This window comes from Leopardus geoffroyi, chromosome B2 (genome assembly GCF_018350155.1).
Source record: "Leopardus geoffroyi isolate Oge1 chromosome B2, O.geoffroyi_Oge1_pat1.0, whole genome shotgun sequence".
Taxonomy (NCBI): Eukaryota; Metazoa; Chordata; class Mammalia; order Carnivora; family Felidae; genus Leopardus; species Leopardus geoffroyi.
This window is the reverse complement of record NC_059332.1, coordinates 51,348,971-51,363,143: the sequence shown is the minus strand read 5'-3', so window position 1 is coordinate 51,363,143 and position 14,173 is coordinate 51,348,971. Positions and strand designations below refer to the sequence as shown.

General features: G+C 40.5%; 1 long non-coding RNA gene across 2 annotated transcripts in view; it reads right to left on the bottom strand.

The window, feature by feature from the left end:
- Positions 1-2,653: 2,653 nt before the first annotated feature.
- Positions 2,654-14,173, bottom strand: part of LOC123608528 — a 29,781-nt gene continuing 18,261 nt past the window's right edge. For both annotated transcript variants that reach the window (XR_006717286.1, XR_006717285.1), the window contains 2 exons: positions 5,770-5,930; positions 2,654-2,913 (listed from right to left, as the gene is read on the bottom strand). This is a non-coding gene — a long non-coding RNA (uncharacterized LOC123608528). The remainder of the gene's footprint in view (positions 2,914-5,769; positions 5,931-14,173) is intronic.

The following is a 14,173-nucleotide window of genomic DNA, read 5'->3' as shown; positions in this document are numbered from 1 at the left end:
TTTCTTTAAGTTAATTTATTTATTTTGAGAGAAAGAGAGAGAGAACAAGTAGGAGAGGGGCAGAAAGAGTGGGAGAGAGAGAGAATCCCAAGCAGGCTCCGCACTGCCAGCACAAAGCCCGATGCAGGGCTGGAGCTCATGAACCGTGAGATCATGACCTGAGCTGAAATCAAGAGTTAGACACTTAACCAACTGAGCCACCCAGGTGCCCCTCTACAAAAGCATTCTTAAGCTCATTGCAGATGAACAGGGAAAATGTTGACTATCATACTTTTTGTCCCTTGCATGACAGCCATGCTAACATTTTTGTACAATGCAAACTACTAATTTGGCTGACATTCCATGTTAAACAAATTAGATTATTTGGTGAGGTCACTCTCAGTCATATGCCTGGTTAAATCCTACCCTACCCTGTGCTTTCTTATCCACTTTTACTCTGTTTTCTTTTTCTACACAGCATTGACCACAATCTGATACATGATTTATATTTTTTAATTACTTGTTGTCTTTCTCTCCCCTGCATGCTCTCCAGGAGGGCAGAGACTTTTGCTAGTTTTGTTCATTGCTTCCCCTGTTCCTAGAACAGCACCTGGCACAGAGCATTGGAGACAACCAACAAATAGTTGTTGAATTCATGACAGATGCAATGACCATGGGCTTTATCACCAGGGGCAGGTTCATTACTGACTTGCCCTGCTTACCAGTTGCAATTTGGGAAAATTCTTATTTTTAAGTCATAAATATATTTTTATTTCTCTGGTCTCTCTCTCTCTCTCTCTCTCTCTCTCTCTCTCTCTCTCACACACACACACACACACACACACACGTACACACACACACACACAACAATATATGCTCATTATGAAATATTCAGAAATACAGAAAAATATGGAAAGTGGTGAAAAATAATAATAATTACACCCCCCAGAAGTTGTTAAAAATTTTCATATATAGCCTCTGACCACCCGTGTTGATTTCCATTTATGGGATTGCAAACATAGCAGCCATTTGGTGGAACTGTTAGAGATAATGTGTAGAAAACAGCTGTGCCTCAGTGCTATTCTTTATCTGGACGGAATGCAAACATGTATTCACCTCCAGATGCATGGGGCACACTATTATTTTGAGACAAGTTCAAGAAAATTTAGCTCCAATTTCAGATATTGATAAGAATTAGTATTATAGAAGATGGTCATCACTAGAGATCCCATCCCAAGAGATAACATCTAATGCTGATGGTAATAGTAAAGTAGGAGGAAGGGTCTTCTTACATCTTTAAAAGATAAATATATATGCCAATAAATTAAACAAATATTTTTAAATGTTTACTATGTGCCTGGCTCTGTGTTTATTGCGTTCAGGTATCTTTGCATTTTAGCGTCACAATAACCATGTTACTATTATTATTCCCATTTTAAGAATGAAATGGAGGGGCGCCTGGGTGGCTCAGTGGCGTCCAACTTGGACTCAGGTCATAATCTTGCAGTTCATGAGTTGGAGCCCCGCATCAGGCTCTGTGCTGACAGCTCGGAGCCTGAAGCCTGCTTCAGATTCTGTGTCTCCCTCTCTCTCTCTGCCCCTCCCCTGCTCATGTGCTTGCTCTCTCTCTCTCTCTCTCTCTCTCTCAAAACTAAAAAAATAAATAAACATTAAAAAAAAATTTTTTTAAGAATGAAATGGCGGTGTAAAGAGATAGTAAGCTGCCCAGGTCATAGGGCTTGAAACCAAGAAAACTAGAATGCAAATCCTGGATCTGGCTCCAGGGTGCTCATTCATAGAGCATTTCTGAACAGCATCCAGTGCAAACATGCAAAGGGGGCCTACATGCAATATAGAAGGATGCAAAATAAGAATAACGTCCAGAGGATCAAGAGGATGTCGGTCATGAGGCATGAGCATTCTGTTCCACTCTGCTATCAACTTCCAACAGGATTCATCAGTTAGTTGGCTTTTATTGGTATGAATCTGCCCTTTAAATCCCAATCATGACTAGATGAACCGATGAAAATACTGTTCTTTGGACTCTGAAGTTCAGTTTCAGACCTTGGACCCATAATGACTTTACTAAAGAGTGGGTCCCCACTGGGGCCAAGACAGGGCAGCCGCTCTATCTCAGCAGTGGCCTCAGTGCCACTGATAAGACATTCCATATTCTCCGGCTGGTTTTTGTTACCTGATAGGGAAATCAAGACAGGTGATTGGGAAATATGTATCTATGATCAAAAACATGTTATGCAGTGATTAGAATTTAATTTCTGACATGTGAGTTCACCCTTAGTAAGCTAACAGAAGGTTCATTGGACTGGCTGGGCATGCGAAGGTCACACTGATGCCCAGTCTGGTTAGAAGCTGGAAGATCCTAGGAGAACTCCAAATGTTTCCTCCCCTAGCCTATTTTCACCCTCAAGCTTCTGAACACACATCCTATTGATTGTTTCTTGCTTCACCAAGATTCCAGAATCCTTATTTCTAACATTAGTCCAGGACCCTGCCTTCAGTTCCTCACGGCCTCCTTTGCTTGAATCCTCGCTGTTAGTGTTCTTGAACTTGAGCCACACCTCACTGTACATAAATTCAGAAACTGGACTTCTTTTTTGACATTGCATACCCAGAAGGAAGAAATATTGTTGAAAGAAACAAAAGAACTTTGGCATCAGACTGACTTGGACTTTAATTCAAGCCCCACATTCACTAGCCATGTAGACTTTGACTTCTCATCTTGAGAACAACATTTTTTGCCCCTGTGAAAATGGGGGAAATACCTCTTATCCTGCTCACTTGTTGGGACTAAATGAAACAGTGAATGAGCAAAGGTCTGTGGCAGTGCTGAGACATTTCAGGCTCTTGGTCTTCTTGGCCTGTTTTCTCAGAGCTGCCCGCATATTTTCTAGACCAGGGGTCCGCAAACCATTTCTGTGAGGGACCAACGAGTTAATATTTTAAACTTTTCTGGACAAACTCATTCACAGCTGATCACTCAGGCCAGTAAAACTTATTAGCTATGTAAATTTGGACCACAGTTGTACATGAGTTTGGCATTCCACAATCAAACTACAACCCAATACTGTAATTCAGTCACTATGAAGGCTTCTCACTCTTTCTGTCTCTTACAAGTCTTAGGCACAAATATAAATTAAGCAGTTCCTTTGTACCTCATTCTGCTTTTAATTTAGAGGACAACCCCACAATGGCTCTGGGATGGCATCAATTATCCTCAAATCAGGCCAGCTTTACAGTCTTAGGAGTGAATTGCTGGTATATAAGTTTTCTACTACTCACAGAATGACTCCTTTTGTGACAACCTGGGGAGCGGGGGAAGCTACTCTGGGCATATTTTAATCATGAATTCAAACTGGCCAGAAAAACAGTCAGAGAAAAGAAAGCGTGCCTATATGCCTTATAAGATTTATACAAACTTTTACAAAGAAAACAGAGATCACAGAAGAGCGTGACTTGACTTTTCACCTTTAAAGAGGCAGCACATAAGAAAGTCTGGTTGTGCAATGCCTCCTTGAGGCTCAGCTAAAAAGTAACCCTAGCTGGCCTGAGATCAGCAGCAACCACCACAGCATTTCTTTCTTCCTTCCTGGTTATACAATTCATCATGCTTAGTGAATAGCCCTGGAGATATCACTGCAGCAAAGAAAAAAAGCTAGAGATATCTTAAGTTTAATTTTTTTTAATGTTCATTTTATTTTTGAGAGAGAGAGCACAAGTGCGGCAGGGACAGAAAGAGGGGAACAAAGAATGCAAAGCAGGCTCTGTGCTGCCAGCACGAGCCCGATGTGGAGCTCCAACTCATGAACTGTGAGATCATGACCTGAACCAAAGTCAGACGCTCAACTGATGGAGCCCCCCAGGCACCCCATCTTAGGATTAAGATAATGATAAATAAGAAGCAGTGTGAGTGGTCTCATAGAAAGGATCTACCAAGCACCTTCTCAACACAATGTAACCTCTGAAACATTCCCTCAAGATAGGTTGTCCCCATTTTGCATTTAAAGACTAGGAAAATAATTATAGCATTTATATATATGGGAAATCCTGCCCTCTCTTTACTTTGTTTTCTAATTAGAACTGATTTTATTTGATTACCAGCCTTGAAAACAGTGTCCTTAATTCAATTGTGCCTAATACATTTCTGTTTAAATAACCGTTTAAGCTACATGGTGGGTTATACAGGCTTTTCTGAACTAGCCTGAAAATCTATTCACCCTTTAATTGCTGAGGAAACTATCTGTCCCAAATTGCTGAGGAAACTCATTTATTAATATATATTTAGAGTAATGTTCAATTATGTATTATAGATTTCCAATGTCAATGAGTAAATATTGCCAGAGTGTTATGTTAGTTATTAAAATTTCTGCATTACATTTACATCCACCCATTTTTATTAGACTTCTAAGAGTTCTGAAGGGCTGTGGCTTATGATTAGGAAAGATGGGACGGAAAATAGAGATAGATGTAAATCTCAGCCTTGGCTATACCTGGGAATCATCTGGAGAGCTTTAAAATGTGCAATGTCTGGGTCTAATGCTTAGAGATTCTGATAGTATTTGAGTTGGAGCCTTGGTATCAGGTAACAAGCTTCCTGGGTAATTCTGACAAACAGCCAAGATTGAGAAGGAATGAAAAAGAAACAACAATTAAAAATATCCCATAGGAAAAAAATTACCCCATAGAATGTACAACACCAAGAGTGAACCCTAATGTAAAGTATGGACTTAGGGTACTTACCCATGTGTCAGTGTAGGTTTATCAACTGTAGCAAACGCACCACTCTGGTTGGGGTTGGTAAAGGGAGAGGTAGGCATGTGTGGGAGCAGGAGGCATAAGGAAAATCCCTCTACCTTCCTCTCAGTGTTGTTGTGAGCCTGACTAAAATTGCTCTAAAGGAAAAGTCTTTAATTTTTAAAAGCATACAAAATAAATATTTTAAAAAGAAAAAAAAAGGATTTCTTCTTTAATTTGGTTACAGGAAATGTAAATATATATGGAAATGAGACTAGGAAAATATTTAGTGAAGGTAATAATTTAAACAATTCTTTTAATTTTAAAGACTTTTACGTGACACATGAAAGCCCACTTTTAAAAAGTTGTGACTACCATGTGCCTCAACATTTCTAAGTGCCTTATACCTGCTATTTCAAGTAGCCAAAATCATACCTAAAGAAAAATGTATGCGTGTAAGTGTATATATTGGCAAATAAGGAAAATTGAAAATAAATGGATCTAGCACAAAATTCAAGAAACCAAAAAATAACAAATAAAACCAAAGAAAAAAGGTAAGAAAGGAAGGAAATAAGGAAGATAAAGGCAGAAACCAACCAAATGAGAAATTGAAAGAAAAAACGAATAGCAATTAAAAATAAAAGTCAAATATGCTCAGTTGGTAGAGCATGTGACTCTTGATCTCAGGGTTGTGAGCCCCATGTTGGGTGTGGAGCCTACTTAAAATAAATAAATAGATACCTTAAAAAAAATAAAAAGTTGGAAAGAAATAAAATTACTAAATCTAACCTGGCAAATGATCACACCAAAAGAGATAATGTATAAGTAACATTATGGATAAAAAAGAGTCTATAGTTATAAATGAAGTAGGGAATAAAACCACTTGAAGAGCATACTAGTCAGTAAGCTTAAAAATCTATATAACTTTTTCAGATAGTTTTCTAGAGAAACGCAAATTAAGATTCGTTCAAAAAGACTTAGGATACTTGACTAGTATAATAACCAGAAGAGAAAACAAAGAGGAAGCTAATCATTTACCTTGAATAAGAACATCTTTTTCAAAACGAAAGATGTGTTTTTTCCCTCTTTCCCTCCTAGGAAGGAGACTTCCTAGAAGTCCCACATCCCGCTTCTGCTGCCATCTCATTAGCCACAATGTAGTCACATGGCCAAGGGAATTTGAAAAAGGTTGTCTTTACCTGGAAAAGGAAAAGGAAGGGTGGAACAGAAGGACAAAGTCATATTCAGAGGTGGCTAGAAATATCTTTTATTAAGCAGCAACAATCAACTAGATAAACTAATGGAAAAAAAGATATAGTTGGTTTTTTTTTAAATGTTTATTTATTTTTGAGAGAGAGACAGAGAGAGAGCATGAGCAGGCTAATGGCAGACAGCGAAGGAGACACAGAGTCTGAAGCACGCTCCAGGCTCTGAGCTATGAGCACACAGCCTGATGTGGGGCTTGAACTCATGACCCATGAGACCATGACCTAAGCTGAAGTCGGATGCTTAACCGACTGAGCCATCCAGGCGCCCCTATAGTTGGGGTTTTGTTAAGCCATAAAAATAACATGTCCAAGAAATGCATAATCATTATATAAGAAAAAAAAAATCAAGTGTGTGTACCTCCAGGCCCAAGGAGACGCCAAAGGTGGCTTTTGGGGAAGGAGTGTGGAGGGAGCTAGGACAGGCTGACGAGGTGGTCACATGTATACATGAAGCCCTGCTGGGCCTTTAACATATTGAGACATATGGTATGTGGACCTCCCTTCCCACTTGTTCCAGGCCTGTGTATGTGAAGGACTTATCTGGCCGGGGTGTCAGGATGGGGATTCCTATTTTATATAATTAGGCCAAGGAAATCCTCATTGTTAAGGTGAATGAGTAGAGAGCTGAAGGAATAAAGAGCAGTCTGCATAGGTCACAAAATGAACATGTGAGGAAATCAAATTTAAAGTAATACAGAAGAAGCAAACAACCCATCCAAACCCAAACCATATTTATGTTTATGTCGACGAGAGCCATGTGAGAAATGGTTTTCGAACAACTTCTTTGGAAATCTTGACTATGTCATGATCTAGCTTGCTTCTCAAATGGAAATAAAAACTCCTAGCAACCTCGATGTCCCCTGTGCGATAAGAGTGAATCCGGCAGAGGCCTGAAATGGAATGGCTGAGTGTGCAATGAGGTCAGCAGCTATGTGTGGTGTGAGGGAGAGAGGGCTCCATGACGCTGGACTATAATTGGCTGGCATAAATGCCAGCAAGCCAGGCTGGCAGAAGAAGGAGAGACTGAACCCAATAATCTCAGTAGCAGAAGTTACATTAGCGTTTCTGCCCATTAGTGACAAGCACATGGTTCTTTATAAAACAGACTTCCAGCACAACAGTGTTGGCATATTGAATGCACTCATTCTTTCAAAAAGCACACCAGTTAGGAGCACCTGGGTGGCTCAGTCTGTTGAGCATTTGTCTCGATTTCGGTTTGGTGAGTAACATGTCACTGAGTTACAATATTGTCACATAGGTGTATGCAAGCATAGTTTAATTTGAGTTTTAAGAAAATGCTTCACATGATCTCACAGTGGTGGGGTCGAGCCTTGTGTTGGGCTCTGCACTGAGCATGAAGACTGACTGGGATTCTCTCCCTCTCTTTCTCTCTCTCTCTCTCTCTCTCTCTCTGCCCCTCCCCACTCCTCCCAAAATAAATAAATAAATATATATATACATATATATGTATATATATATATACACACACATATACATGTATATATGAACATATATGTGTATACTTTTATATATATATATATATATACAAATATATATACAACACTTAATTAAACTGTGATTACAATTATGTGGCAGAAGCTATGCAAAAAAAAAGAATGAAAACTGATACAAGTAAAATGATAATAATTGTCTTTGGTTGTCGGGGTAGTTTTTTCTACATTTCTGGGTTTTTTCTTGCATACTCATTAATTTCATATTTGAAAAAACATACTAAGACAATCAATTAAATTTTTAGGCCTTATGAGCCTAGTAAGATGGATAATTAGGAGATAAATATATATCTTTTCAATTTTTTAAAAGTTTATTTATTTATTTTGAGAGAGACAGAGACAATGTGACTGTGGGAAGGGCAGAGAGACAGGGAGAGAGAGAGAATCCCAAGCAGGCCCCACACTGCCAGAGTAGAGTCTAGTGTGGGGTTTAAGATTACAAAACCAAGAGATCATGACCTGAGCTGAAACCAACAGTCAGATGCTTCACCAACTGAGCCACCCAGGCACCCCAGGAGATAAATATATTTAAATCAGTTTAGTCTCAATAATCAATTAAAATGATGATTTGGAAAGAGATGTCACAATATATATATTTCACCCAGGAATAAACTTAACAAGAAATGTGCAAGACCTATGTTTGTAAAGAAAAAAAAAAAAAAAAATATATATATATATATATATATTATATATCCATATATATATCCATATATATATATCTCCATACATATTTATATATATATGGAAAGACATATCTTATTTCCGCGTGGGACACCAAATACTAAAAATACTATAAGAATCCACATTAGTGAGGGGCGCCTGGGTGGCTCAGTCAGTTAAGCGTCCGACTTCAGCTCAGGTCATGGTCTCGCGGTCCATGAGTTCAAGCCCTGTGTCGGGCTCTGGGCTGATGGCTCAGAGCCTGGATCCTGCTTCCGATTCTGTGTCTCCCTCTCTCTGCCCCTCCCCCGTTCATGCTCTCTCTCTGACTCGAAAATAAATAAACGTTAAAAAACAGGTTACTCTAAAAAAAGAATCCACATTAGTGGATTAAAATGCAATTTCAGTAAAAAAAAAAAAAATCCAGTTAGGCTTCCTTAGAACCTGACATGGGAATTTTAAATTCATCGTAGAGAAGAAATTTGTTTAAAAAAGAAGAAAAACTAAAGAATAACAAGGAAAAGGGGGCACCTGGGTGGCTCAGTCAGTTAAGCGTCTGACTTCGGCTCAGATCATGATCTCGCAGTCTGTGAGTTCGAGCCCTGCGTCAAGCTCTGTGCTGACAGCTCAGAGCCTGGAGCCTGTTTCAGATTCTGTGTCTCCCTCTCTCTCTGACGCTCCCCCACTCATGCTCTGTCTCTCTCTGTCTCAAAAATAAATAAACGTTAAAAAAAAAAAAAAAGAATAACAAGGAAAGGGGTGCCTGGCTGGCTCAGTCATTTAAGTGCTGACTTCGGCTCAAGTCCATGGGTTCAAGCCCGTGTGGCACTCTGTGCTGACAGCTCAGAGCCTGGAGCCTGCTTCGGATTCTGTGTCTCCCTCTTTCTCTGCCCCTCCCCCACTCCCACTCTGTCTCTCTCTCTCTCTCTCAAAAATAAATAAACGTTAAAAAAAAAAAGAATAACAAGGAAAGAGTTGTCTTTCTAAAAGTCCTGTGAAACTGCAGAAATTAAAACAGAAAATAAAGAAAGAGGTGGAAGGAAGAGACCAGACTGTGTGAGATTGATTATCTGATACAGGGGGTATTTCAAATCCAGGAGTGACAATGTCCTGCTCCATGAATAGTGCTGAGAATGGTATTTCAGAAGCAAAAGAAACAAAGTAAGAGTTCTACTTCAAGAGTTCCTCTCTTCAATTCTAACTGGAAAGATTAATGAATGACAAGTCTATCCAAGTAGTAGATGGAAAAACCAGTGACTATTTTATAATCTTGGGATAAGTTACTTTCTTAAGTAAAAAGAAAATTCAGAAGTCATGAAAGAAAATTGTAGCATAAATTGTAGACAAAAGATTAATACAATATGGTAAGCAACCACATAACTAAAGGGGCAAATCCAAAGGAGAAATGCTTAAGTCCAATAAACATATGAAGAGACATTCATCTTCATACATTCATTATGACATGCAAACTAAAGCATCATTGGGATCCATGTCTCTTACATTAGATCGGTTAACATTGAAAAGATTGATAATACCCAGTAGTTGCAAGGTGGTGGGGAAGAGGTATTTCTATATGTGATGGTGGGGATGTAATTTGGTGAGCCTTGTGGGGGTCAATTTGAGAATAAATATTTAAATAACCCAGGAATTCCACATCTAGAAGTCCATTCTACAAAACAACCTAACCATGGATATGTACACAAAGTGTTACCTATAAAACTGAAAAATTAGAATCAACTGAATGTGGTCCTGTAAAAGATTGGTGAGATGAATTCTGACTTAACCACACTAGAGGATGCAATGCAGTGTCAATAAGGACGAAATAGTTCTGTGTGTACCAATGATGAAAAAAGCTTGTGACATGTCACTGAATTACGATATTGTCACATAGGTGTATGCAAGGATGGTTTAATTTGAGTTTTAAGAAAATTCTTCATGTTATGTAGGGAATGGAGGAGTTTTAAGTTTTATTTTATGAACTTTTATATTGTTTCAAATGTTATTAGTCTTATGTTTTTAAAACACTTGATTTAGCTGCAGTATTCAAAATTAAGTATCTATCAGTCCAGGTGTCCAACTTTCCTGCCCTCACTGGGGTCCAAGACAGGTCCATCACCTGTCCTCGGTGTATAAAATTTCCCTGGAGGAGCACCTGAGTGGCTTGGTCAGTTAAGCCTCCAACTCTTGATTTTGGTTTAGTTCATCATCTCTCATGAGATCAAACCCCATTGGGCTCTACACTGACAGCACAGAGCCTGCTTGGGATTTTCTCTCTCCCTCTATGCTCCTCCCCTGCTTGCTTGCTCTCTCTCTCTCTCTCTCTCTCTCAAAAAAAATGAGCTTTAAAAAAAAGTTCCCTGGGGCATGCCTGGGTGGCTCAGTTGATTAAGCGTCCAACTTCGGCTCAGGTCATGATCTCACAATTTGTGAGTTCAAGCCCCGCATCAGGCTCTGTGCTGATAGCTCAGAGCCTGGAGCCTGATTCGGATTCTGTCTCCTTTTCTCTCTGCCCTCCCATGCTCATGCTCTGTCTCTCTCTGTCTCTCAATAATAAATAAATGTTTTTTTTTTTTAAAAAGTTCCCTGCACAGTGTGGAAGTTCCTCAAAAAATTAAAAATAGACCTACCCTATGACCCAGCAATAGCACTGCTAGGAATTTATCCAAGGGATACTGGAGTGCTGATGCATAGGGGCACTTGTACCCTAATGTTTATAGCAGCACTCTCAACAATAGCCAAATTATGGAAAGAACCTAAATGTCCATCAACTGATGAATGGATAAAGAAATTGTGGTTTATATACACAATGGAGTACTACGTGGCAATGAGAAAGAATGAAATATGGCCCTTTGTAGCAACATGGATGGAACTGGAGAGTGTGATGCTAAGTGAAATAAGCCATACAGAGAAAGACAGATACCATAGTTTCACTCTTATGTGGATCCTGAGAAACTTAACAGAAACCCATGGGGGAGGGGAAGGAAAAAAAAAAGAGGTTAGAGTGGGAGAGAGCCAAAGCATAAGAGACTCTTAAAAACTGAGAACAAACTGAGGGTTGATGGGCGGTGGGAGGGAAGGGAGGGTGGGTGATGGGCATTGAGGAGGGCACCTTTTGGGATGAGCACTGGGTGTTGTATGGAAACCAATTTGACAATAAACTTCAAATATTGAAAAAAAATTAAAAATAATAAAAATAATAAAAGAAAGTTCCCTGGAAAGATTTTAGAAAACAGTGATGCCTGTTCTCCATCTTAGAACAAGTAAGTCAGAATCTCAAGGGTAGGACTGAGGCACCCAATGCATGGTCTGCAGACCAGCAGTATCAACAGGATCTGACAGCCTGTTAGAAATGCAGACTCTCAGGCCCCACCCGAGGCCTACTCCATCAAAGTGTGCATCTTGAATCACACCTCCCAGGGAATTCATTTGCACATTAGGTTGGGAAATGCTGACTATTCCATTTAGTGACCCAGGGTAAATTACTTAATGTCTGGAGACTCCACTCTTCTCGACTGTAAAATAGAGGGAAATGATATCTCTGAAAGCTAAATGGGCTTATGTGTGTAAAGTGTCCAGGGCCCCACCAGGCATATAGTAGGGACCCAGTGAATGGTACCTTTAGCATGCTGGTTACTTCCAACTTTGCGCCTCAAAAGTGGATGGCTCACCCACCCAACCTCCAATGACCACCTCACCAGAAAATCCTGTGCTCTGCATTCTCTCTGTGAGACATACAGACCAATGATCAGGGTACACGAGGTGGTGGCTACTCTCCAGCACACCCATGTGCTTCTGCTCCCACAGGTTCAGCTGTGTGTTTACCAAGAGGCAGCTGGGTGTGTTCCCAAACCTGTTTATGCCAGTAGCACTTGTTATTGAATTACATAATTTAATTAAACATTATGTAAACCAATGAAATAGGAGTCCAAAAAGTAAACTCTTCCCATGAAAGGCTACATTGAAGGCTTTCAAAAGACCCAATAAATGCAAGTATCTAAAAATGCGCGTGGGTGAGACAACTGTAGAAGACAAGAGAAAAGAAGTCATATGCATGTACAATTATATTCAGGTTGCTTGGCAAGGTTTGAAAATTTTTCTGTCCAACATAAGGAAACCAAAATTGAATTCACAATTGACGTTTTGTGCATGAATTTAAGAAAGGTCCATCTACCTGTGCTCACACAGAAGGCCTTGGCTCTATGTCAAAAGATTGGGGGTGAGTATCTCTATGTGTCAAGTTAAAATAAAGTATCTCCAGTATGGGTAGGCATCTCTTGGAAAGATTTCCCATGTGTTCTGGTCACAGAAGGCTTGGCACTCTGCAGGGCCCAAAGAGAATTTGTCTCTGCCATCGCCTCTAATGTACACACTGAGTGGGCTGATTCTTTCCTGTCCTTCTATGAAGCCTCAAGCAGCCCTCCCAGTCACTCTGGGTGTGAAATGTCCTGAGATCACCTTTGGTCTTAAGGAAAGCCTTGTTTTAGTAATTAGAATAATCAGTTTAGTTTAATAACAAAATTCCATATTTTCCCCCTCCCTGAGCTGAGGGTTGATTTAGGCCACGAAACCCAAGGTCTTGGGAGTCGGGGACACAGGGGCCATTAAGACAGGTGGATGTCTGTCCTCTTTCAGTACCTCCCCTTACTAGCTGCCTTTCCATCCCCTCCAAGGTTGGGCCTGGGACAAGTGGGTTAAGACAAAGGGCACAGTCTTCCATGGATAATACCTCCGTGACCTGGCATGGCTGCCCATTGGTCTTGAGTGTACAGGGTTGAGTCTCTCATGAGGTATTCTCCCCATTGCAAATCCCCACTGAAAACCACATGATGAAAGCGATCATTCCTCTGCCTGCCTGCTCTCACTGCCTACACTCAACCCTCAGGCTGCTAGTCTGAGGAACTCTCCAGAAGGCCCTTTCTTGGTGGTCCTTCTTAAGAAGACTCTAGGCCAGCTCCCTCATGTGAATCCAAACAACAAACCAGAAAAACTCACCTCCTTGTCCCAGTGTTGGTGAAAGAACAGCTTAGAGTTCTAGCCATAAGAGCTTGTCAACACCTAGGGTCTCCAAGTGCAGTTGTACAGATTATACACATTGTCATCTCTGTGGATGGCACCTTACAGTTGTGCAGTGTACCATCTGAACAGTCATCCTCAGAGTCACTAGCTCACTGAAGTCCAGAGAATACACATAAAGCTTAGGTGACTGCCTCAAAGCCTTTTTCACTTGGATTGGGAAGTGATAAAGCACACCTCTCCCCCTACTAAATTAAAGGGGAAATGTCACAGCTCTCCAAGAACTTTCTCCATAAGAATCCTCTCTCTTTGATCCTCTTTACTCTCCTCTTCAACTTCCTAGCCCCATCTTAAATTACTTCTAAGGGTCACAAAAACAGAATTTTTTTGACCACCTGGTTTACATAGGACACTTTGGAGTATGAGTTTATTGTTTGTTCTTATACCTTCCTTCAAACAGGACAGAAATTGCTCTTGTTACACCTTTAATTGGCTTTTAAAACTAATTGACCAAGAGAGTGCCTGGGTGGCTTAGTCGGCTAAGCATCCAACTTTAGCCCAGGTCATGATCTCATGGGCCCTGAGTTTGAGGCCCCATTTCAGATCCTCTGTCTCCTGTCTCTCTGCCCCTCTCTTGCTTACTGTGTTCTCTGTGTGTGTGTGTGTGTGTGTGTGTGTGTGTGTGTGTGTGTCTCAAAAATAAGTAAACATTTTGGGTGCCTGGTGGCTCAGTTGGTTAAGCGCCCAACTTTAGCTCAGGTCATGATGTCACAGGTCATGAGTTGGAGCCCCCACTTTGGATCCTCTGTCCCCCTGTCTCTCTGCCCCTCTGTCACTTGTGTGTGCTCTCTCTCTCTTCCAAAAATAAGTAAACACTTGGGGCACCTGGGCGGCTCAGTCAGTGAAGCACCCAACTTCAGCTCAAGTCATGATCTCACAGTTCGTGGGTTTGAGCCCCACATTGGGATCTGTGCTGACAGCTCGGAGCCT